The sequence below is a fragment of the Ceratosolen solmsi genome, unplaced genomic scaffold (assembly GCF_000503995.2).
Source record: "Ceratosolen solmsi marchali unplaced genomic scaffold, CerSol_1.0 scaffold54, whole genome shotgun sequence".
NCBI classification, from domain to species: Eukaryota; Metazoa; Arthropoda; class Insecta; order Hymenoptera; family Agaonidae; genus Ceratosolen; species Ceratosolen solmsi.
Genome location: NW_011948462.1, coordinates 43,285 through 67,945, shown reverse-complemented (window position 1 = coordinate 67,945; position 24,661 = coordinate 43,285). Strand labels below are relative to the sequence as shown.

General features: G+C 32.1%; 2 long non-coding RNA genes across 2 annotated transcripts; both read left to right on the top strand.

The window, feature by feature from the left end:
• Positions 1-662: 662 nt before the first annotated feature.
• LOC105366921 (uncharacterized) lies at positions 663-848 on the top strand. The gene is made up of 2 exons (XR_913031.1): positions 663-699; positions 783-848. It is a non-coding gene; the product is annotated as an uncharacterized LOC105366921 (long non-coding RNA).
• A 2,369-nt stretch (positions 849-3,217) lies between these two features.
• LOC105366920 (uncharacterized) lies at positions 3,218-18,707 on the top strand. The gene is made up of 3 exons (XR_913030.1): positions 3,218-3,589; positions 14,596-14,719; positions 18,448-18,707. It is a non-coding gene; the product is annotated as an uncharacterized LOC105366920 (long non-coding RNA).
• The last annotated feature ends 5,954 nt before the right edge of the window (positions 18,708-24,661 follow it).

Genomic DNA, 24,661 nt, shown 5'->3' with positions numbered 1-24,661 from the left:
TTTAAAATAAATATATTATATTTTTCAGCCTTGTCCGTTATTGATTTCCTTTAAAATTATCCTGCCGAGAGACTAATCCACTGAACTATTGAATTGGCAGTTTGAGCCATAAGCTCACCCTTTGAATCCGAACAAATATATTAATTATACTTTCAACAATAAATACTGTCTGAGATCAGATTAAAAACCTTCTTATGATGGTGGGTGGAGGCTTGCTGGCAAGTGGAAGGGGCAATGCAATTATTCAATACTGTTCTTTGTGTTTGTAGTCGTTACTTTTATTAATGTAATAAGTAATGAGTAATTAATAATCTATTAATTATTAGAATGAGTGTATGATATCGTGAATATATTAGTGTTTCTTCAGTAGTAGTGGTGCCGATGAGTCTGTGCGTGTATTCTTGATGGCCTGAAGCGTGATTCCCCTTTTTCTTGGGTTTAGTAGTCGTGGTGGGGAACTCGTGGTGGTAGGAGAAGCAAGTTAGTGCCGTCTTGGCAGCCGGCGAAGGGGTGAGCTGTAGTGTACGAAGTGGTGGGAGAACGTCCATGTGACGTCACAGCTTGTGTCCGTGAGCTCCAAGGCAGTGGTGATGTTGGTGCACGTTCGTGTACTCAATGCGAGCATAACTCGCGGTGTACAGGTAATGGCAAGAAATAGCGTCGACGTTATTTACATGCGGGCGTAAATCGCGGTGTAAGGTACTATGCAAAAACGAACGTCGGCGTTGCATGCACGTGGTGGTGGGAACTGCGTGAAGTGGTAGCAGTAACTGCGTGGCGAGGTAATATGCAAGAACGAGAGTCGGCGTTACTTGCTCTCAGTGGCGGGAACTGTGTGATGAGCAGAGTGGCGATTGCATGGCGAGGTAATATGCAAGAACGAGAGTAGGCGCTACATCCACGTTATGACGGGAACTGTGTGATGAGCAGAGTGGCGATCGCGTGGCGAGGCAATGTACAAGAACGAGAACCGGCGTTACTTGCATGTGGTGGCGGAAACTGTGTGAAGAGGGAGCAGCAACCGCGTGGCGACATAATATACAAGAACGAGAGCCGGCGTTACTTGCATGCAGTGGCGGGAACTGCGTGATGAGCAGAGTGGCAGGAACCACGTGATGAGATAGTAAGAACGAGCGTCTGGTCGCATCTTACTTGAGTTGGCAGGAACCGATGAGAGTGTAAACCGCGAGTGTAGAGTAGTGTCGGTCGTGTTGTGATGGGTGCTTGTTACTAGAAGAAGTAGTAAGGAACGAGCGTCGGCGTTGCTTACGGAGGCGTGGGTGCCAGTATAGTTGTGGCATCGCTATTAGTTCCTTAGGTTGCTTGATGCTTGCAATGGCCTCCCAATACCGTTGGCAAGGTTGGATAGCGATCCCGCTGTGAAGAGTGCATGATTAGTACTACGTCAATGTTAATATCATTGTTAACAAACTAATGTTAACAAATCGTCATTTGTTAATATTTCTCGGAATTATAGTCGTATGTTCGAGTTTTTCGGTTAGAAGCATTCGTTGAATCCGTTGGCCAATGTTTACCAAACAATGCTTCGCGCGCTCATACCTCTCCCACTTTGTATTCCGCTTAAAACTGTTGTAATCCGTAACAAATACAGTTTCTAAATCCTTAAGTAATCTTGAAAGTTTCCTACGTACTAGTTTAAATATCATAAATAACATAAATTTATACATTGATATCACAAATATATGCTTTTTAATTCTATCTTAATATTTATCAGTAAATAATGCAGAATTTCTTTAATGAGTAAATATAAAAGTACATCTCATAAGATTAATAAAACAAATACTTAAAATAAAATCAAGAATTATATCAGTTCCCTAACGAAAATTTAACTTATACATTAATTATTTTATGTAATAATATTTTTAAAATGTATTCGAAAATTTAAATAAATTAAAACATTACAAATCTTATTTGCTTATATAACATCTTTTAAAATTGTCAATTTATGTATATGTCTTTAGATAAATAAATCACAATACATATTTCTGCATTAGATTTACATCGAAAAAAAAAATTGTAAGATATGTAGCAGTATTTTCACAATAATTACGAATTCAGTATTAAATCATGCTTTAAGTGAGACAGTTGAATATTAATCGATAATTTTATTGATACAATAATTTTGTTCAATTTTTATTATTTGTGTTTGTGTTAATTTGTACTGAATATTATTTCAATAATTAATTAAATAAATTAGATATTAATTTTAATATAATTTATATGAAAAAGAAATTATTGCTCGTACGAAATGTAACGTAAAAAATTCCAAAAACAATAACATTGTAAACGAACGTTTTAAAACACATTTGACTAAATTTAAATATTTTTTAATCAATAAAAATTTCTTTTAATTGAAATTGACTCAATATTTAACAAAATTTCAGATTAATACTAGACTGAGTTTTTGTATTTAATACTGTATAATTATAATACTATTATATTATTATGTCTTAAAAGAATTCATTTAATTTTTTTAATTGAAAAATAGTAAATAGTACGATTGTATTATGTAACTTAACGTAGTATTTTACTTTTATTTTGTTTGTGTTTCAAGTATTAAAATATTGTAAAATATATGTGTATGTATAATAGGGCGATAGCAAGAATGTGGGGATGAAAAGACGCGCGCATCATAGCGGGTTAACTACCTTACATAGAGCAGAATAACATCTGCTTGTAATCGTATAGTTTATAACGAATACTGTTGGCTTTTTAATTATGTATAAATACAAAAAAAAATTATTAATTGTAACTTTTTTAATAACTGTAATTTAATTATGCGTGCATTAACTTTATAAAATAGAAACTTTATAAGTTTAGAATTGTGAAACTTAATATTTTTATCTATAACAATTCAGTTAAAAGTGAAAGCAAAATAATAATTTGAAAATTATGTATTTTTGAAATTTGAAATTTCAGTGCACATTATAAAAATATATTAGTGTTATACTAACCTATACAAAATTGTTTTAGTAAATAGTTACTTTATTATACTGTTTAAAGAATATTATATTTAATAAAATGAATGATTAATAACTTTAAAATAATAAGTTCATTACTAATGACTATTATTAACTTAAAAAGCTATTACACTTATTTAATAATACATATCCACTTTATTTATATAATAATGTAACTATGTAATTGAAATTTAATATCCGAAGCTTTTATTTTATTCTAACAAAATTTTAAATGAAACAAAACGTTAAATGTTTTGTAAAAATACAAAATATTTCATTAAAACGAAAATCAGCCATTTTGGTGGTTGTTCTCATCTGCAGGGAAAGAAAACGTTAAACACTTGACTGGTCGAAGCAAAAATTTAGACATAAAAAGATATAATATAGATACGATAAGTTGTGGAATAATAATTGTTTTAGATTTTAGGGATACAATAATAAAAAGCAATAAAGATCGGGAGGGGGATTAACCCCCTCTCTTAATAGCCACGAAACGTCAAGATTTCCCGTATAGAGTTCATCGAAAAATGGGGGCTAACCCCTGTCCTCAAGCCGAGGCAGGATTTACGCCCCCACCGAAACGGTGCAGAAGATTGTGGAGATTTGAGGTGCTGAAAAATAAATAAATAATATTAAAGTACCATAAGTACGATCCATTATATTGTATTATATGTATGTTTAATATGTATAAGATACTATTGATATACAGAGTACATAAAACAGCCTATAAAATTCATGTAATTATGTAATGCATATAAAATTAATGCATATACAATGAAATAATTATTTTATTTTTAAAATTTAGATAAATAATAAACTGTATTCAAATTAAGTTTAAATACTTCATTGACATGAGTAATAAGATATATACTTAGATTAAATCATATAATATAATTAAATAAAGATATATCTTATTGAAGAAATAAATTTGCATGCAAATTTTTTTAAATGATTCTAAGTTTAATTGTTTTTTCATAATAAAATTAAAAATTTTATATATTATTATATTATGTATATTTTTTTATAGTCTATACACTTTCTGAAATTTTCTCTAAAATAAAAGTATGAAATATTGTATATCTAATTTTCAAAAAAAAATGAAATCAGTATAATTTACATATAAATAGATATTATATCTATTTATAAAATTAAACTAATTAAACTAATATAAAAATTTGCTTATACTTTTATACAAAGTATCATGTAAAAAATATAAAATTTTAATAAATTTAGATTTTATAAATATTATATCCTTTTTTTTGAAAAACTAAAATTTAAAAAGATGACGATTAAATTAGCAAATAATTCTTAAAAACATTTTTACCCAAAAAGCAATATATATTATATATAATTCGTTAATATTATATAACAATTATATATATAATGTTTGTAATAACTATAATTATACATATAACTGATTCAAGAAATTAGATTAAACAATTTCATCCAAGCTTCCATCGTTTATAATTACTATATAACTATTCAAACAATCGAACTTCGTAATTAAATTTGGTACTTCATAAATTGGATTAATTTTTTCATAAGTTTCGTTTTAAATTGTTTCATAACCTTTAATATACATTATTGAACGGAAAATATCAGTTACTGTTTATCGCTGTCATTGGCAACCTAGTTGATATCTTTTATGATTTTGTATCCTTTAAAAATTTATAAAATAAAGTTGTTAATTTTTCATTTTTATCTGCAAAATTATTAATTCAATTAATCATTAATCTACGATACTGCTAAATCTACCTTTTATTTTAATCTTTGATAATATTTTAGACATTTTTCTTTAGATTTAAAAATTCAATTTTAAATTTAAACAATACCATTGTATTTTTATAATTTGTTATAAATATTTATTCAAGATATACTATCTATGATTTATGAATGTTAGTAAATTTTTGGAACTTATCTTTTTTTATAGGCACTCGCCTATTCTTTATTAACATTCTTTTATATGCTATAATTGAAATATTTACAAATTTTGTGATATTTAAATTGTAAAATTATTTTATATGATTTTTTTTCTTTATCATTAAAAATGAGATACCGTCTGATATTTTAAAAACATTTTTAGTTTGAAAGATTTATATCTGATAGAGATTTTCCAGAATATTTAATCATTAAATCAACGTTCTTAAATGAACCTTAGAATATACTTAATAAAAACCATTCAAAATCACTACTCTTTAAATTATTTTTCTCGTTAAATTTATTGTACTACATAAATTAACGTTAAATTTTAACGAATGAATACATTATTCAATTATTAATAAAAAAAAATTTTTACATTATATTAATATAACATATTATAATAAAGAACTTTTAATTATTTATCTAAAGACTTAACATACATTGATATACATTAAAGAATCGCAAGAAAATCAATTTATTAACTAAAAATATATTTAAAAGTTTTAATTGTGAATATATATTTTATATTATTTAGATTATTGAATACCGAGGGTTAGATTAGAAAATTATTTTCAAAATTTGATAACTTTAGTTTTATGTTCCTTTGAATACTATACCATTCAAAGAACATGGAATTTTATTTTTACTTTAAATCTAAAATTGTAGCATTATAAAATTTATAGTTCTTTATATGTTTAATTTTTAAATTATTATTTGTTTATGTAATGATTAAAGAATTCAAATATAAAAAGTATGTATTCTATATACGGACTTGAACACGAATAGTATCTAAAAATAATAAAGACATTAGTATAATCCTTTTCAAAAATTATAATACGTTTAATTTCTGATATTAAAATACTATGAAATTACATAGTTTTTATAATAATTATTACAATATGTATCCTTAATGATTAACCAATATAAATAAATTATTTAATAAATTATTTACCACTATATTTGAATAATTATATGTTACGAATTGAAACAGTTGAAAGCGGAATAGAAAAGTGGAAGAGACATGAGCTCCCGGACAGTTTGTTTATAAACACAAGTCCTCGAATTCGAAAAATGTTTCTACGCTGAAAACTCGAATATACGGTTATAATTCCAAAAAATAATGTCAATGAACCTTCCAAGGCTATGCCCTAATGACGTCACGACAAATATAGGCATAGCAACAGACACTGGATCGCTACCGGCGCCTAAAACTACCACGAAAATATTTAAGGGCTGCACTTCCCGCGCAGCGCTGATTTTCAGTCTAGTCTAGTAACAATTACGCAGTTAACACGATAGGCTCACTATTCAATCTTCTCTCTACAGTTATCACTTACTGTAGCGTACTGTACTGTATGTAATACTCAAACAATAAACACTGTAACAATACAATAGTGAAGCCACATTATCAGAATCCATTAATTAAGCTTAAACGAATAACGCACTAGAGCTAACATAATCGAGAGTGAAAATTATCGGATCATACTACATATGCTAACGGATCACACCGACACTAAGATAGCAGCAAAGCGGTCCCCTTTAGAAAGTTTCGATACGACAGCGGCAGCTCTTACGCACCTATACTAAAGCAGCAACGACCCGGTATCGCTTAGACGACTTCGGTACGTCAGCGGCGGCTCTCACGCATATTACTGCAGCGGCATTTCTCGGCAAGGAAGGAGTCACTCCTCATACCAAGGAGAGTATACACACTCTCCTCAGCACGTAACACAATTGAAGAGTTTCCCCAATTTATTCATTCACATCCTTATTCATACGCTTATGATCATTAACTATTTATTATATTATTATATTTAATAAAGGAAAGATAAGAAAGACTGCTTGTAGTATTGAATAATTGCATTTCCCCTTCTACTTGTCAGCAACTCCTGCACCCACCATCAAAGAGAGGGTTTTTAGTCTGATCCCAGACAATTTGGTCCTTCGAGCCGGATAAGTGGAAGTCAGTGTATTCGTTCAATACTACTACATCGAACAAAACAGGCATAGTAAAAAACATTTGCAAGCAGACAATCAATCACAATTCAAGAAGGTTTCTTCAATACTGTAAGTACGCTACCATTGTACTCATTATAACAAAATGTCAACCCAAGACAGAAAGGAAATAAAGGAACCGTTGAGTGCTAATGCATCCACGGCCCACGAACGCACTACTCGTAGCACAACCAAGGACAAACTAACAGGCGAACAATTACTAAAGACCCATACACAGTGGACACGTATTGCCACAATCAGAACACTAATTAACAGTGTCTGCGCAGAGCGCAAAGACATCAGGTTGATGAAGTACTAGCAATGAGAAAATCCATTGATGTTATACACAATAAGTTCATGATGTAACACAGCTGCATAGAGGCCATCTGGCCACCATCAGGTATCACTCACGACTATTTTACAAAAAATGCCGTTTTAGAAGAAGCCATCTGTCATGCCAATGCAACAGCGGTGATCATGAAGTTGTGCCATGATTTAAGCGATTCGACACAACCAAATCAAACTACCAATACTGAGGATAAGACACGCCCAGGAGAATCACGAGAAATAACGTGTCTTCCTGACGTACCAATTCCAAAATTTAACGGCGACTATTTAGCATGGCCCATATTTAAGGACCTATTTCAATCACTAATTCTCCAATGTAAGAAATTAAATAACGTGCAAAAATTACACTACCTGCGCAGCTGCATAGAAGGATCAGCAGTAAGAATAATATCATATCGCTGCAGAACACTTCACTAGTCTCAGCCTGGAACAAACTGATGGAAAAATATAATTCTCCCCGACTAGCATTGAAATTGCTCATAAGACAAACCATCACAATCTCGTCGAGGACTATAAAATCGGCTACAGATTTAGATTAATGAATTAATGAATAGAAAAATTAATGAGCAGACTAAGTAATTTACTGAATAATCATACACCAGTATGACATCCCAGATGCATGGGACACTAATGGTACACGTGACATTAATGCAAGTCGACGATCAAACAAAAACTGAATGGGAACGATCACTAGGGAGGGGAAAATACTGCATACCTATGATTCGCACAACTAAGAACATTCATACTGACCCAAGTAGAAGCACTAGAAAACGTCATTGAAATGAGAGATCGAGAAACTCACCCTCAATTCCACACTTCAAACAAGAAATTCGTAAGAATATGTCAGCCATCAGCGGCGAATAAGAAGGGAAGAAGGCATTGGAAACCCAATCAACTTCAAACATTATATAAAAATTAAAAGAATAAAATATTACTCATTATCGAATTAGTTATGTATAGAATAAGACACATTATTTGTAACTTCATTCAGCTAATAAATGATAATACTCCTAATGCACTATAATTTTTCGTACAAAAATGTAAATAAAGAATGAAAAATTTAAGAAGTAATTATTTTACTTAATAATCCAGCATTTTTACTTCATATCTATACTATCTTTCTATAAAATCTATTAATTATTTAATAATTTCAATATTATCAATATAATTTTAATGTTTATTATTAATTTTAAATAACTTGACTTATTAATACTGAAATTCATTATACTTTATGTTATCTTTAATCGCAAATAAAATAATTTAACTACGAGATGGACCGTCAATTAGTTTCAATACATTATGCTACAATTAAATAAAATAAGAAATATAGATTTACTTAAAAAAGGCTTAGAATAAATTTACTAACTAGATTTATACGTGTGAAAAATTTTTAAACGAAAAAAATTTATTTTTAATAATAAGTAATATTTTAAATATTGCTCATAAGTTTTCTTATACAAAATAGATATACAGTATTATAATATTTTATATTCGATTGCACAATGTAACTTTAATTTTTTATTTTGAAAAAAATAGGAGCTAAAATAAAAATAAGTAAATATAAATGATAGAAGACCACTTATTATAGTTTATTGAAACCTATTGGCCTTATCACCTTGATATTTATTAGCATTTGAATTATATAATAAAATTATTATTGTAATAATGGATAATAAATGGTGATTTGGAATAAAGTAATAGGGATTTGACAATTTGACAATTCAACTACCAATGGTGACTAACAGGTGGCATATAAATAATTAGAATTACTTAATAGATAATATAAAATTAATACATCATTTTTTTAAAAGGTATTAGGAGTTTTTTATTTTTAACTTTTTATACAAAGTTACATAAGTAACCTGGTGTTGTTTCTTATTTTAATAGGAAAATTATATATATCGTGTACATTTTTTCATTAAGTTTAATGTTTAAAACTTATTAATTCTCTCTACACATCATTTTTTTCCAATTACTTTTTGTGCACCGATATTTTTATTTAAAATTATTTATTATTGCACATTTAAATAGGAAAAATTACTTTAGAAATATCTAGATACTAAAATTTTTTTTAAATATTCTGATAGTAAATAGCTATATCAAAAATCTTTATATAATAAAAATTATTTCAGAAACTAGAAATAGTAAAAATTATTTTAAAGCCTTCTGAATAGTAAAAATTATTTTAAAGCCTTATAGATAGTAAAAATGTTTTTATAAATTTCTAGATAGTCTATTATGAATAACATATATGTATATTATGGAGTTTATATATATTATATATATAAGTTTATATAAATTATATTAATAAATATATATTTTAATTATAATCGTTGTTCTCATATATATCACTTAATGTAAAAATTTATGAATTATGAATACGCATTGATAGTAATATATGTATGATAGTTGTGATATTAATTTTGATGTAAGTATAAATGTATGCTTGCCATTATAATTGATTAGATTAAAGTCTATTACTGACATACTTCGCTGTAATATTTTTGGTGAATTCATTACAACATGAAAATATAAATTCCTAGTTTTACTTTCTGACGGATTTTCTATGAAATTTCGGCAAGTATATCTATTTAGTGAGACAAGGAATTACTGCACGAGTGCTTATAACCCCTTCTTAACTCATCGCCTTTTACTGTTTTATTTCGAATACAAAACTCTCAGCGTATTTTATCAATTTTCATAATTTCAAATTTAAATTTATGTCAAATTCAAAGAATTTTTGTATAACATTGTATCATGTACAATTGTTTAGAATTAGACTAAGCCCACCAGTTGTAAAAGTGGGAAAAAAATGCAGGCAAGTGGAAGAGGTAGCGCATTCATGAAATATTTAAGAGATCTGCTTTTCGTGCTGTTTATTGCGTTTTTTCTTTAAAAACCACACTACAATGATTCTAAGTTGGCACAGACTGTAGAAATAATAGGAAATTGTAGCTTTTACCTTGAATTGGCCTTGAACTTTGAAATATGCTGTGGAGCCTGGCAACTGGAGATACCGTAAAATATTTGTAGCGAAGCACCTTGATTGAGAAGATTACTAACACAGCTTGTCAAGAGGAAAATTCCTGGAACTGTGAGTAATGCGCCTTGGCCTGAGTTGCAAATTCTTCTAAATAAGTGAGTCGTACGCGTGGGCACAGTCTTGAATATGAAAATAGAGAAACGTTCCATACGTAAAATACACTAAATGATGCGAAGTAGGCTTCATGCATGATGAACATGAGCGAAAATCTCCTTTGGCACAAGCTGGCGACAGTTAGTGCGAGCGAAGATGAGAGTCGTGGGCGATGCTGACGCACTCTCAATACTTGCCCTTGATACGCTCTGGCACAAGGGACTTCTTCTAAATTTGGCGGTGAGGAATTGTTGTGCTCTTGATGCACGTGCTATATTAGAGGTTAGGATCGATACGGTGTGACGTTGAATGGCGCGACGCCCGCTTCTTGCGTTTGGCGCCAGCGAAGATCTCCTTGGGCTGAGGCTGTCTACTGGAGAGACCGTGTGTGAGCAGGTGGCAAAGCACTTTATATTAAGAAGATTATTAACGAAGACTTTCTTCGGACTCAGCTGATATGACTTTTCCTTTTCTTTCTCCTTGAGCACGAGAGGCAACGTGAGCGCTGAATGGCGCGATGATAGGCTTCGTACGCGTGGGGCACGAGACTACAAATGTAGATATGGCTTCGGACTCAGCTGAGGGGACTACCTCTTTCTTGGTGACTTCAACATGAGTGTGTAAGTGAGTGTTTTTCTGTCTTATATAGTTCACTAATCCTGGTATCCACTTGAGACGCCTTACCTTCTCTTGTATCCAATCGGAAAGCTTACCGATTCATGGGCGAGAGCAACTCCTGTCGTGGTGTATTCTTCAGTGAAGGAACTCATTCTTTTCGTTGCTTTTGAGCGAAGAAGACCTCCTGATTCTATTACCGGCATCTCCTGTTTAATTTTCTAATTTAATTATCTAGTTGTATTTTATACAAGCTATAAAGCATTTATTATAATCTCTATTGAGTCAATTGATTATTTATGTATATTAAAAATCGGGTATTATGGTAATTAAGGACATTGCTAATAAATTATTATATTTATCCCACGAGTAAAATACTAAAAATATAACATACTTTATACACTATTTTAAATTATATTTTTATTATTATTTATCTAAGGAGTATAAAAATACCCATACTGTTAAAGAGAACTATATTTAAAACGTATTCTTAATTTTATTGTATACGCTTTCACAGGCTACAAGCCACTTTCACTGTATACACTTTCAAGCCACACGTCCTGTATAAGAGTGTGAGCATAGTACTGCTAACCCTTATAACATTAGCTTCCTTACATCATTGCGACAAGACAAAGCTTACACACTTCTGTGAAAAGTGAATACTGTTTATCATTAACTATTAACAAATTATACCCTTCCACTTGACCGCCACCCAAGCATCTGCTACGGTGGGCGGAAAATGATTAAAGCTATCTATTCGAAATTGCTTGTTTATTAGATCCGATTCGAAGGATCAAATAAATGTAGTTTTCAGACTCGACTGTCAAGTTCAATAGTTCAATTTATTTGTCGCTCGCCTTAGCCATGCTTATGAAAAGACACATGTGGAAGGTCTGTAAATATGTGGTGTAGACTGTAGTATAGTGTGTGACTTTGTTTAGGACATCGTTTATTTAGTTTTATTGACAATTACACTATTGTTGTTCTCTATTCACTTCTCGTAGTAGAGAGTGAATTATGTTCTATCGCAATGATATCGTTGTTCCTTGGTGATGGTGACATTATGAAAATCAGCAATGGATTTTGAATATTGCCTGAAGGGAGATATGGCTTGGTTGAGGTTTAGGCTAAAGTAGCAGAGATTAGCAGGGAGAGTTGACCATACTCATAATGGGAGTATGGGAATGTTTATGTGGTAGTTATTCTCAATAAAGACTGCTGGTATACCTCGTGTGAAGGAGGGTCCGATACCGTGCTTCGTGTAGTCAACTATTTCCTTGTATTGCAGTCAGCCCTTGACTGGTTTTTAAGCGTGCGTCCTGGAGAATTGAAGTGTGTTCCTTGGAATGGCTGTACTGGGAGAGGGTGTGTTGCATAACTTTCTTTCTGTTGTAGATTCCGTGTAATGGCGTGGCTAGGGCGTGGATGGCTGGCTAGGCCGAGTGACTGAACCGGAGGAATAATTAGCACTATGCACTGAATGACTGCTGAGTGATAACTACTTGAAGTCTTGATGCGCGCTTTCTTAAATATCAAAGCGGCAACTAAACAAGCTGGCAACAATGCTTAGTTGCTGCTATGCGGAACTAACGGCCTTGCGAAAGGTTCGAGAATCTAAACTTGAGCTATTCGAGAATTCGGCGAAAGCAAGGTCTTTGAAGGTTCGAGAATTCAAGCTTCGGACTATCCGAGAATTCGGCGAAAACAAAGTCTAGGAAGATTCAAGAATTGAATCGACGCTGCTATGTGAAGGTGCAACAGCCTTGCAGAACTTTCGAGAATCTAAGCTTTGAGCTAGTTGAGAATTCGGTGAAAGCAAATGTAAACATTCGAGGGCTAAACGGCTTCGGCAAAGTTCGAGAATTTAAGTTTTGAGCTAGTCGAGAATTCGGCGAAAACAAATGTAAACATTCGAGGGCTAGAAGGCTTGGTGAAGTTCCGAGAACCGAAAGCTTCGAAAAAATGATCCAATTCCGAGTAGTATTGGAACATTGGCAATCTGGGCCAAGAAATCATACTAGTTTCAAACACTGGCAAACTATAGGCTTCAATTATAGATTTACTTTCCAAAGGTTAGTAATGAGAACCTAGTAGTATGTGTATTTTAATATACATAAGCTTCATCTTTATCTTGATAAGAAGTCATTGTTATAATTATCTTTAATTCACTGTTATATTTCAATTATATTCTCTAGCAAAGCTGTACTACCACTGTTTTTATAGTTTTTATTGTTTAATTACTTCTATATTTTCATTGTTTTATTTATTACGTCTTAATCGTATATTTTGGTCTGTTTTTGATAAATTTGAATTGTTATTTACCACTTTATTACACTACATCATCATTACTATATCATCGGTAGAAGATAACAATGACTAAAACTATAACGGAAATAGAGTTAGAAAACGTACGCAACGCTACAGACTACAGTGAAGGGTGCAATCATAAAATTAATACCAGAATTTAAGATTGAATCAGGATAACAGATATACGAATAAAGAAGTTGAGAAGTATTAGTAAAAAATAAGACCAATCGTGGACAAATACTATACATAATAGGACAATTCGAGTAAGAAGGTTGTGTACTAAGACTATGGTTTTATAGAATCTTCAAAATTATTAGCCGAATAAATATATTTTAATTAAATGCATTTTTATATGAGTACTCCACTGTGTAATCTAATTGATATAATAATTAATTCATAAATAAATACCATTATACCTTCCTCTTATTAATATAGTTCCACTAATGTCAATATTAAAATTATACTAAATAGTCCGTTGATTGAAGATGCAATCGACTACTAATACGAGTTTCCCTGCAACTTTTAGTGTTCCAACCACTCAAAATATAAATCTAATATTAAATGTAAATTTGAAAGCATGTTCTTTATTACATAAGTAGAGAAATTTCTCCTTTTTAGCTATGTATGTTTATAGCTATTAATTTATACCTTTAATTGTACTCAGTTCATTTCATTGTTGATTTTCATTCGATAAATTTTTGTTTAATTTGCACTGAAAACTACACTGTGTAAAAAAAAAGTTTTATCAAAATAATTTACGCTTCAATTAAACATATGTTTCATTATTTACTTCGAATGACACCAGCTTTTATCAATTCATAAATACGACTATCATAAATACATATGATATTAGTGTTTATGTTAGGATATATCATATTACATTTTGTATTTACTGTATCAATTAGTAAAGTTTATAAAGAGAAATTAAAAATATCGTTATTATTATTATTATATATATAATAATATATAATATATTTATATACATACATACATATGTGCATGGATGTTTAAATCTGTTATAAGGTATTTAATAGATGAGATTTAAAAATAGAACAAATGGGAATTTTTTATTACTATGTGCAATCGGTTTAAACAACTGACTATAATTGTTTATATTTATTGAATTTTATATATATATTTATATTTATATTTATAGAATTTAATTTCTGTTGTTGTAATAATTATAATATATAAAATATTCAATATAATGAAATAACTTTTTTTCTAACAAGATATTATGTATGTCGATCTTTATTGAACATTATTAAATTCTAATTGTTTTTATATTTGTAGATCAATACCTAAATTATTCAATCAAGATGATGATGGACCAAATGTTCAAAATGAGTACGGTGGTATAACTCATTTTGAACCTATACCACATGATCACGATTTTTGTGAAAGAATTGTTATAAATGTAAGTATAATTTTAATATTATATTAGTATAAACAATACATTTATGTATCAATTTTATTCGTATTGACTATTTTATAATATGTGTAATAATTTTATTAAATCCTTTATTTGTCTAATAAATATTTTTAAATATTTAATTAACCATTCATATTTTATTAATAATTAGTATAATTATTACCTTAGATATATGTTTAGTTGGCATTCATTTGATAAATATAAAAAATGAATGGTGGCAGTAGAATCTCTCGGTGTCTATTTATGTATCTTCATTATCATGGCTCTCTATAAAATATACATAAATTGTGCAAAATTACTACTTGAATTAACTTTTGAAATTAGTTTTGACATATCAATTTAGATTATTATCGAATTATTCCTGTATTAATCTCTAAACAATTACGAATAAAATTAGATTTTAAGCAATATTTAAATAAATTGTGTTCGGAATTCGAGTATTTTTTCGAGGCCTTCGGTTCTCGGAAATTTTCTAGTTCTCGAAAGTTTGTAAACATTTGACAATCAGAATTCTCGAATAGCCCAAAGCTTAGATTCTCGAACTTTCTGCAAGGCTGCTTAGTCTTCACATAGCAACGTCAATTGAATTCTCGAATCTTCCAAGGCTTTGCTTTCGCCGAATTCTCGAATAGTCCAAAACTTAGATTCTCGAATCTTCTAAGGCTTCGCTTTCGCCGAATTCCCGAATAGCTCAAAGCTTAGATTCTTGAACCTTCTGCAATCCGACTAGTCTCTGTATAGCAGCACCTAAGCATCGTTGCTAACTAGTTTTAGCTACCGCTCAGATATTATCTGATATTATCTGATATTATCGGTAGTTATCACGCAGCAGTTGTTCATTATGCAGTGTAGTTATTCCTCCAAGTCAGTTACTCGTCCTAGCCAGTCATCTATGCCCTACAGACGCTATGAAATCGGAGTCTACAGCAGAGAGAAAGTCACACAATCCACGCTCTCTCAGTGCAACCATTTCAAGGTACAGGACTCCAAGACTGACTGCAATACAAGGAAATAGTTCACCACACGAAGAATGATAACGGACTCTCCTACTTAATACCATACTTTCTTCATGAGTATGGTCGGCTTTCCCTGCTAACCTTTACGATGTTAGCACAGACCATTCTTAATTCCATACTCCCTTTGTAGGAATGGTAGATTCTCCGTGCTAATCCTTGCAACGACCCATTCTCCCTTTATGAGTATGTTCGGCTTTCCCTTCTAATCCTTACAACGTTAACATACAGATTAAACCAAGCTATATTGCCCTTTAAATTAATTTTTTTATACAAAATCCATTGCTGTTCCCCATAACGGCATCGATGACATCGCCACCATTACCAAGGAGCAACTACATCTTTGTAATAGAACATAATTCACTCTCTACCACGAGAAGTGAATTTAGAACAACAATAGTGTAATTGTCAATAAAATCAAATAAACCGATGCACTAACAAAGTTTACACACACTGTACATATTTACAGCCCTTCCACTTATGTCTTTTCCTACGCATCGCTAAAGCGGCCAACAAATAAACTGAACTATTGAACTTGGTAGTTTGAACCAGAAAATTAAATACATTTTCAATATTTGATCTTTCGAACCGGATCAAATACAAAAACTTTCGAACAAATTAAATGTAAATTATTTAGTAATATTTGGTTAATTATGTTGATATAATAAATTGTTAACAAAAATTTATGTAGTATGATATAATTCAGAGGTTGATCTTGGGCAGCACAATAGATTATGTACGCCTTCATTTCCACTTCCTTCCGGGCTCAGTCCCGAATATGCTAATCAGGAAAGTGTCGGAAAGTGGGGAGCTTTTACTATTGGTCACCTCTCCTTGGTCGCTTCTCCCTTTTCTGGGACTTGGCTAGATGGAGGGTCCTCTTGCGCGTGGTCGATTTTCCGATGCGATCGACCAGATGTGACATAGTCAAGAACAATGCAAGCATTGTCTTAAAGGCTAAGTGCGCACGTACGGCCATTGCAGGTTATTGCACTTGCGGGGTTTTTGGGTTGCAGTGATCTTAGGAAATGTTTTGGACTCGATACTTTACGCATATCTGATATTCGTTCTGAATCTACTTTGGGGTTCTTCCGGCAATAAACCCATTAAGTTCTACTGTACTGGAAGCATGAGCACGTTTCACTGGAGTTTTCCTGATGTTTTATGACACTAGTTGTCTGGGATCAGACTAAAGCTTCCTTGAGATGTTGAGAGGAGGCTTGCTGACAAGTGGAATGGACAGTGCAAAAATTCAACACGGCCTTTGTATGAGTTGATTTTCCTTTATTTGGTGTAATGATATAATAAATAATCAGTGGTCTATTGAGGTGAGATTGAAAGTATGATACAATGAATAGGTGAGAGTTTCTTTAGGTAATCAGTGATAATAATCTTGTGAGCGTATTCTTGGTGTAGCGCGATTCTCCTACTCGTGGTTGTGATTCGTAGTAGTAGAGGGAGATGCGCTGATGAAGGGTCTTGACGCCGCCGGTTGCCGCTACCGATAAGCTGGAGCGGCCTGTGAGGCGCTGTGAGAGGGGAGCGTTGGTGTAACGTCACTCTTTAGGAGGGGTTTTGACGCCGCCGGTTGCCGCTACCGATAAACTACCGTAAGAACGTGTGTGATAGCGTACCTTACGTGTGTTGAAGTCGATCTCAGTTGGATTGATGGTACGCAAGATCGTGTGTAATAGCGTAGCTTACGTGTGTTGGAGACACTCTGTGTGTATTGGATATAAATTCTATGTACGTGGAGTTAACTTGTAGAATGGCGATTCGATCTTGATGACTGCTTGATTGAACTAGTAAGAGGACGAGAGCGTCAAGCGCGTCTCCTTAAATATTATCGTACAGGCTTCCGATTCCAGTGAATTCTAGACTGTTCTTGTGACGTCACTAGATCGAAATCGAAACGAATCTAGCCTTGGAAAGTTCGCCGAACCGTGTTAGTCGGAATAGACTATTTGAGTATTGAAGTTTCCCGATTTCGGAGAATCGTGTTTACGACTTGGCGTGCAATATTTTGACCTAAGCAGGTGTCTTTACCTCTCCCACTTTGTTTACCGCGTAAATGCTGCTGCAATTCATAACACTAGTGCTAAATAATTATGAGCAGGAAAGTTTTGAAGTCTTAAATACAAATTTCACGATGTTACTTACCAGATGTTTTATTGCATTAAAAAAGGGTCTCACATTCTTAAACAAATATTAATTATAAATAATAGATAGTTTGAAAAATAAAATTCAACGTGTAGGAATAAATAATCATCATGTGTATTCTAAATAATATAACTTGAATAAAATCAAATTAAAATAATATATGCTGATATTATATTATATGCTGATAAATCAACACAGTGAATTACTTATAAGCAGTTATGTACTAGAAAAAGATCAATAAAAATTAAAATGTATATTACTTTATTCGAAAACATCAAATCTAAAAAATTGAATATATAGTTCAAATATAAATTTTTAAATATAATAATTAATAATAATATATATTTTTATATATTTAAACTTTTATGTTTAAAATTGATTAATTTTAATTTGTTAGGCAATAAAAAATTTCTTTTTAAAAAAATATATGTAAAGTTCTTTCTTTTCATTTTATAAATTGATTTTATTTATACCGTTTAATTAGTATACATATTTATGTGTGTATATATATATATATATATACACAAATTATGTTTTCAGGTAAGCGGATTACGATTCGAAACACAACTAAGGACTCTCAATCAATTTCCAGATACATTACTTGGAGATCCAGCAAGGAGGATACGTTATTTTGATCCACTACGCAACGAATATTTCTTTGACCGTAATCGACCATCATTCGATGCTATTTTGTATTATTATCAAAGTGGTGGTCGTTTACGTAGGCCTGTTAATGTGCCTCTAGATGTTTTCTCCGAAGAAATAAAATTTTATGAACTTGGCGAATTGGCAACTAATAAATTTAGGTAATTTTAAAATATATGTAAATACTATTTTAAAATATTTAACAAACAATGTGAGGTTTCATAAAATATGTTTGAATAATGCTAAAAAACCATTTACAGATGTAAAAGAACGTATTTAATGATATATGTATTGCAGCATAAGTACTCAAAATTGTATTATAATTATAAGATTATAATAATTCTAGAAAATACTTTTGATATATTGTTGTCCTTATTTTAGAAAATATTTATTATAAAAAAAAATCAAGAATTTGCGATTTTTTTATGAAAATATGATTGTGAAATAATAATAATATCTAAATTTAAATATTGTTATTAAATTGTTTAAATTAATAAATAATTACATTTTTTATAATCTAAATCATTTTATATTTATTCTAAATAATTTTTGTATTTAGATTATTGATAAAATAGTGTCTGGGATCAGACTAAAAAGCCTCCCTGTGATGGTGGATGGAGGTTTGCTGGCAAGTGAAAAGGACAATGCAATAATTCAACACTGCCCTTTGAGTGTAGTGTCTTTCCTTTTATTGAATATAATAATATAATAAATAGTCAGTGGTCTATGTATGTCGAAATGAATGTATGATACAATGAATAGATGAGAGTTTCTTCAATTAATATTAGCGACAAGAATTCTGTAAGTGTATTCTTGGTAGCTTGGTGCTTGATTCTCCTACTCGTAGTTATGAACTCGTAGTGGTAGTGGGAGATTTGTGCTGATAAGGGGCAGCGATGATGCCACCGTTGTCGCTGGCGAGATGAGCGCTGTAGCGTTCTGATAATGGGGGACGCCCGTGTGACATCACTGGTAAGGGTGCGGCGATGATGCCGCCGTTGCCGCTGGCGAGGGATGAACGCTGTAGCGGCCTGAGGGAAGGAGGATGTCCGTGTCACGTCACTGCTTGACGGGTGGGAGGATTCCTCGCACTGTATACCGTGTATTCAGATTGCTGCTTACTTAGTTGACGGGAGCCGTGTATTAGTGATCCGTAAGAACGTGTGTAATAGCGTAGCTTACGTGTGTTCGAGTCGATCTCAGTTGCATTGATGGTACGTAAGAACTTATGTAATAGCGTAGTTTACGTGTATTGAGGTCGATCTCAGTGGCATTGATAGTACGTAGGGACGTGTGTAATAGCGTAGCTTACGTGTGTTCGAGTCGATCTCAGTTGCATTGATGGTACGTAAGAACTTATGTAATAGCGTAGTTTACGTGTATTGAGGTCGATCTCAGTGGCATTGATAGTACGTAGGGACGTGTGTAATAGCGTTACGTACGTATTGGAATCGATCTCTGTAACAGCATTGGTAGGCCGAGTGAGCTTGTCTTCCGTTGAGCTGGAGTCGATCTCTGTAGCGTTGGATGGCCGAATGAGCTTGGCTTACGTTATGCTGGAGTCGATCTGTAGAATGGCGATACGATCTTGATGAGTGATTGATTGAACTAGTAAGAGGGCGAGAGCGTCAAGCGCGTCTCCTTAAATATCCTAGTAGAAGCTTCCGATTCCGGTGATTACTGGATAACTCTTGCTAAGCCGATTGTTAGAGTGACGTCACTAGAGTCTAGCCTTGGGGAGTTCGTCGGCCCTTGTTAGTCGAAATCGTAATGTAATATTCGAATACATTGAGTAGTGAGGCTTTCCGAGTTCGCAGAATTGTTTATGACTCGGTGCGCAAGTGTTTCTAACTAAGCATAGGTGACTTTACCTCTCCCACTTTGTTTACCGCGTAAAATTGCTGTAAACCGTAACATATAGATAGTTGATGAGTTGAAATTTAAATACGAGATAGTTCGAATAAGCAACTTGAACGAAGTTCCCAGAATGTCTCGATTGTTATAATTTTGGGGAAACCGAATAGTTCAACGACTATCATTTCGGAGAAATCCCCTACGGTTATGATTTCAGGGAAAACTTCAACAGCTATCAGTTTGGGGGAAAACTCCAACATTTATAATTTCTGTAAAATTTTCCAACGGTTATAATTTCTGTGAAATTTTCCAACGGTCGTTGGAGGTTCGGATATACAAGTGCACAACCACATCCATTGTTTCTAGTACCACAATGGTATCCGTTGTTTCAAGCATCTCAATCACCTCCTTATTCTCAGCTAACAAAGCTGCTGCGAGGATATTTAAGGCAAGCGCACCACGAGATAGACGCTATTCAACCAAAAACGAGTCATTCGAACAATCACCCACTCTCTCAGGAGAGCCATTGCGGAAGGTACCAGCAACAGTTTCATACCAAGTAGAATCTCATACATAGTGCCCAGAGCTCGAAGCTGTTGCAGACCTTTCTCATACACGGTGCCATCGCACACTCTCTCAGAACTCTTTCATACTCTGTGCTGTCTGCACTCTCTCAAGTAGTCGCTTCCACAAACCAGAGCAAGCAATACAATTCGACACCACATGAAGGTATCGACCCATTTTCTCATCCTTCTACACCACAAGATAGCTTGGACAAGACCAGCAATCAAGTTACCACCATATGTCACTACATTAAAAAGTATCAAAAGATTTACGTCCTGTCACTTCTTAGTGTAGTACACCACTAAGTGTACTGCATCAAGAGAATCCAGAGATTTACGACTTCCTACATCTATAAGTAGTGCATGCTGACAACACGTGGCAATAACCAAGAAACGTCAAGATCTCAGCGATTCTCATCATCAACGTAGAATCATTATATTGTAGATGTAAAATAAAGGAAATAACAAGCACGAGAAGCAGATCTGCTAAATACTAAATTGAAGCGCAACCCTTTCCACTTACCCACACTTATCTCTTACCAGGAGACTGATAGCCATAGTCTGATTCTAAAAACAATTAATTATTATTATAATTAATTAAAATTAATTTAAGTTTTCTACTCCTTTACTAACTTTATGACTTTTTGTAAGTATTTTGAATGATAGAATATAATTGAAATTCTTAATAGTATATGATGGCTGTTAAAAGGTTATATAAATTGGATTTATTTTATATAAAGTAGTAATTAATTTTATTCGTATTTTATTTTATTTTTGTCGAAATTACTTTGCAATTATATTGTATTTTTTATATTTTAGCCATTACTATTTTTTATCTTTCGATAAATTTAGTTTTTCATATTCTTCTTAAGTTTAATATGAACTTCTTATATTAGATTTATATATTTTATAAGAAAAGAAACAAACCGAGACAGTCGCAGTAAATTCTAATCATTCCGAATTTATATATATATTTTTTTAGGAAATGTCTAACACTTGTATTATTTATTGTTGTATTTCTTTATTCTGTAATGAAAAAGTATTATATATATAAAGAAAGAAAACGATTATATGATTAATTTAAAAAATAATTAATCTCTAAATATTTAATAATACAAAACCTATGAATCCTTTTTATTTTTGTAAACATTACTATAAAAAATAAGAGTCTCAAGAACTTTTTTTATTTTTTTAACTATGCGACATGCTTGCAATTTTCAGCAAAAAAAAAGAAAAAAAGAATTGAATGTATGTAATTCGAAATTCTTTCATAAAACTCCATCTTAATTGATTATTATATATAATTCTATTATATATAATCTAATATATTTTTTATTATTGATTTTCCACCAAGAACATTTATTATCATCGCAGAATCTTAATGGCAAAAAGTTAAAATGAATAATTAAAACAATATTCTGTATATGCTTACATATTTTTACATGCTTTCACAATTTTTATTTCTTTCATGTTATATATTATCATCAAACAAATTTGATTGTAAAAATTAAAATTTTTTGTAGATCATGTAATTTATTGAAAAAATATCTTCTAATGCATAATATAATTATTAACCACATTTAATACAACATTGTTCTTTTATTCTAAGTGAAAATTAACTTGTATATCATTTTTACACGTAAATAATGATTTATTAGAATATTTTTTATTTCAAACTTGACTATTTTTTTAGACAGTATTGAAATATTTTTGATAATATTTTGAAAAATGTGCTATCTTCGTTAACATATGGTTTATTAATAGTTACATTAATAATGAGCAGCATTCATTTATCATAGAAGAGTGTAAGCTCTGTCTTGTCTCATTGATGTTATTGCCCTGATGGTGGAGTAGTCATGGTCTCTGCTAATGTTGTAAGAATTAGCAGAAATGTGCGCACACTCCTGTCTAGGACGTATGGCCTCAAAAGTGTAAGGAAATACCGTGAGATTATACTTTTTGTAGCCGTATGGTTTCTGGTAATGCAGTCAGCACCTTTGATTGCTTGTAAGTTGTAGCACACTTGATAATTAAAACGTGTATTCCTAGGGATGGCTTCATTGTGTAAGTGTAACTGAGCGACTGGTGTATGGCAGAAAGCACTGGCTGAATAGCGTAGTGAATAACTCATACCTGTTTGATTGAATGATTCGCAATTAGTGAAAACTCTAGAATTTTCGAGAATTCTAAGAAAAAACAAGGCTTAAGAAATGTATAGAATTCTAAGCGACGTTACTACTCGAAGACCATATAAACATTGTAGCCCATTTGAAACCAAATCATAACAAGAACTCAAAAATTCTCGTACCCAAGTGTTTACAGAAATTTGAGAGCTAAAGGGACTACCGATACCGAGACCCAACAGTCTTGGAAATTGCTTAATCCCGAACAACTCTTTAATTTAACTGAATTTTAATTTATTTTCATTCCTTAATACACTATATATAATTATTAATCATCAATCAATATTTATAGATTTTAAATCTATTACTCTGATCTGCCAGATAAGAAATAACTAACTATTCTTCTGAAAAAGATCAACTTTAATTTTTTTAGGAGCTTGTTCGGAAAATGATTCCACAATTCAACTCGTCAGCCAAACGTGTAATAATTAACTTAGAACAATAAAACCCACTAGATGTTATGTAGGGTTGCCGGGCAAGTAAAGGGCGAATTCACTGATTAATAATTAACACATGTCTTTATTATTTCTATTTATTTAAATTGATTTACAAAAGGTGAATTACAAAAGAACTTGTATTTCTTGATAATCTTGTGGTGTTGAAATATATTAACTATGTATGAAGCAGGTTATAATCTATTGAATATAATCACTGGAGGTTATGATTGCTGTGGTGCGTTAATTGAACGCGGCACTGTTGGCGGGTTTATTTAACACGTGTGCAGTCGCCTCTAATGTTAGTCGTAAGAGCGCTGTCTGTCTTGTTGCGCTCTCTCGTCGCTGGCTTGTTATTACGTTCCCTCGCAATGTGGCAACTCTAAGTTTCTTCCTGATCTCCAATCAAGATTGCGAGTGGCAGATCCTATGCAATATAGTCTTGATGAGATTAATTCAACTGTATACTAATTCACAATCGTAGAAAGAACTTCTTATTAAAACTCAGCTAGCTAAACGACTTATCTCTCCGACCCTCCTCCGTGAGAGTACGTCGTGACTTATCCAGTACTGTAAGAAGTATTTGGAAAGAGTAAGTGTTCGTATCGGTGCATTACATTTTTCTATCTTAAACGCTTCACTGGTCCCACTCCGCTAGGAACTCCTTCTTCTATTAATTAACCAATCAGAGGTCGTTCTAAGGCAGCACAATAGATTATGCACGCCTTCATCTCCACTTCCTTCCGAGTTCACTTCCGAATATGCTAATCAGAGAAGTGTCGGAAGTGGGAAGTTTTTGCTATTGGTCATCTCTTCTTGATTGCTTCTCCCTTCTCTGGGACTTGGCTAGATGAAGGGTTCTCTTGGGCGTGGTCATTTTCGGAGGCGACCGACCAGATGTGACACACAGAAAAAATGCATGTGTTGTCTTAATGAGTCTAAGCAGACGTGCGATTAATACAAGTTGTCACACGTTTGGGATTTTTGGGTTGCAATGAATTTAAGAAATGTTTTGTACTCGATATTTCATGTATCGAGTGATATTCGTTCGGAATCTACTCAAGGATTTTTCCCA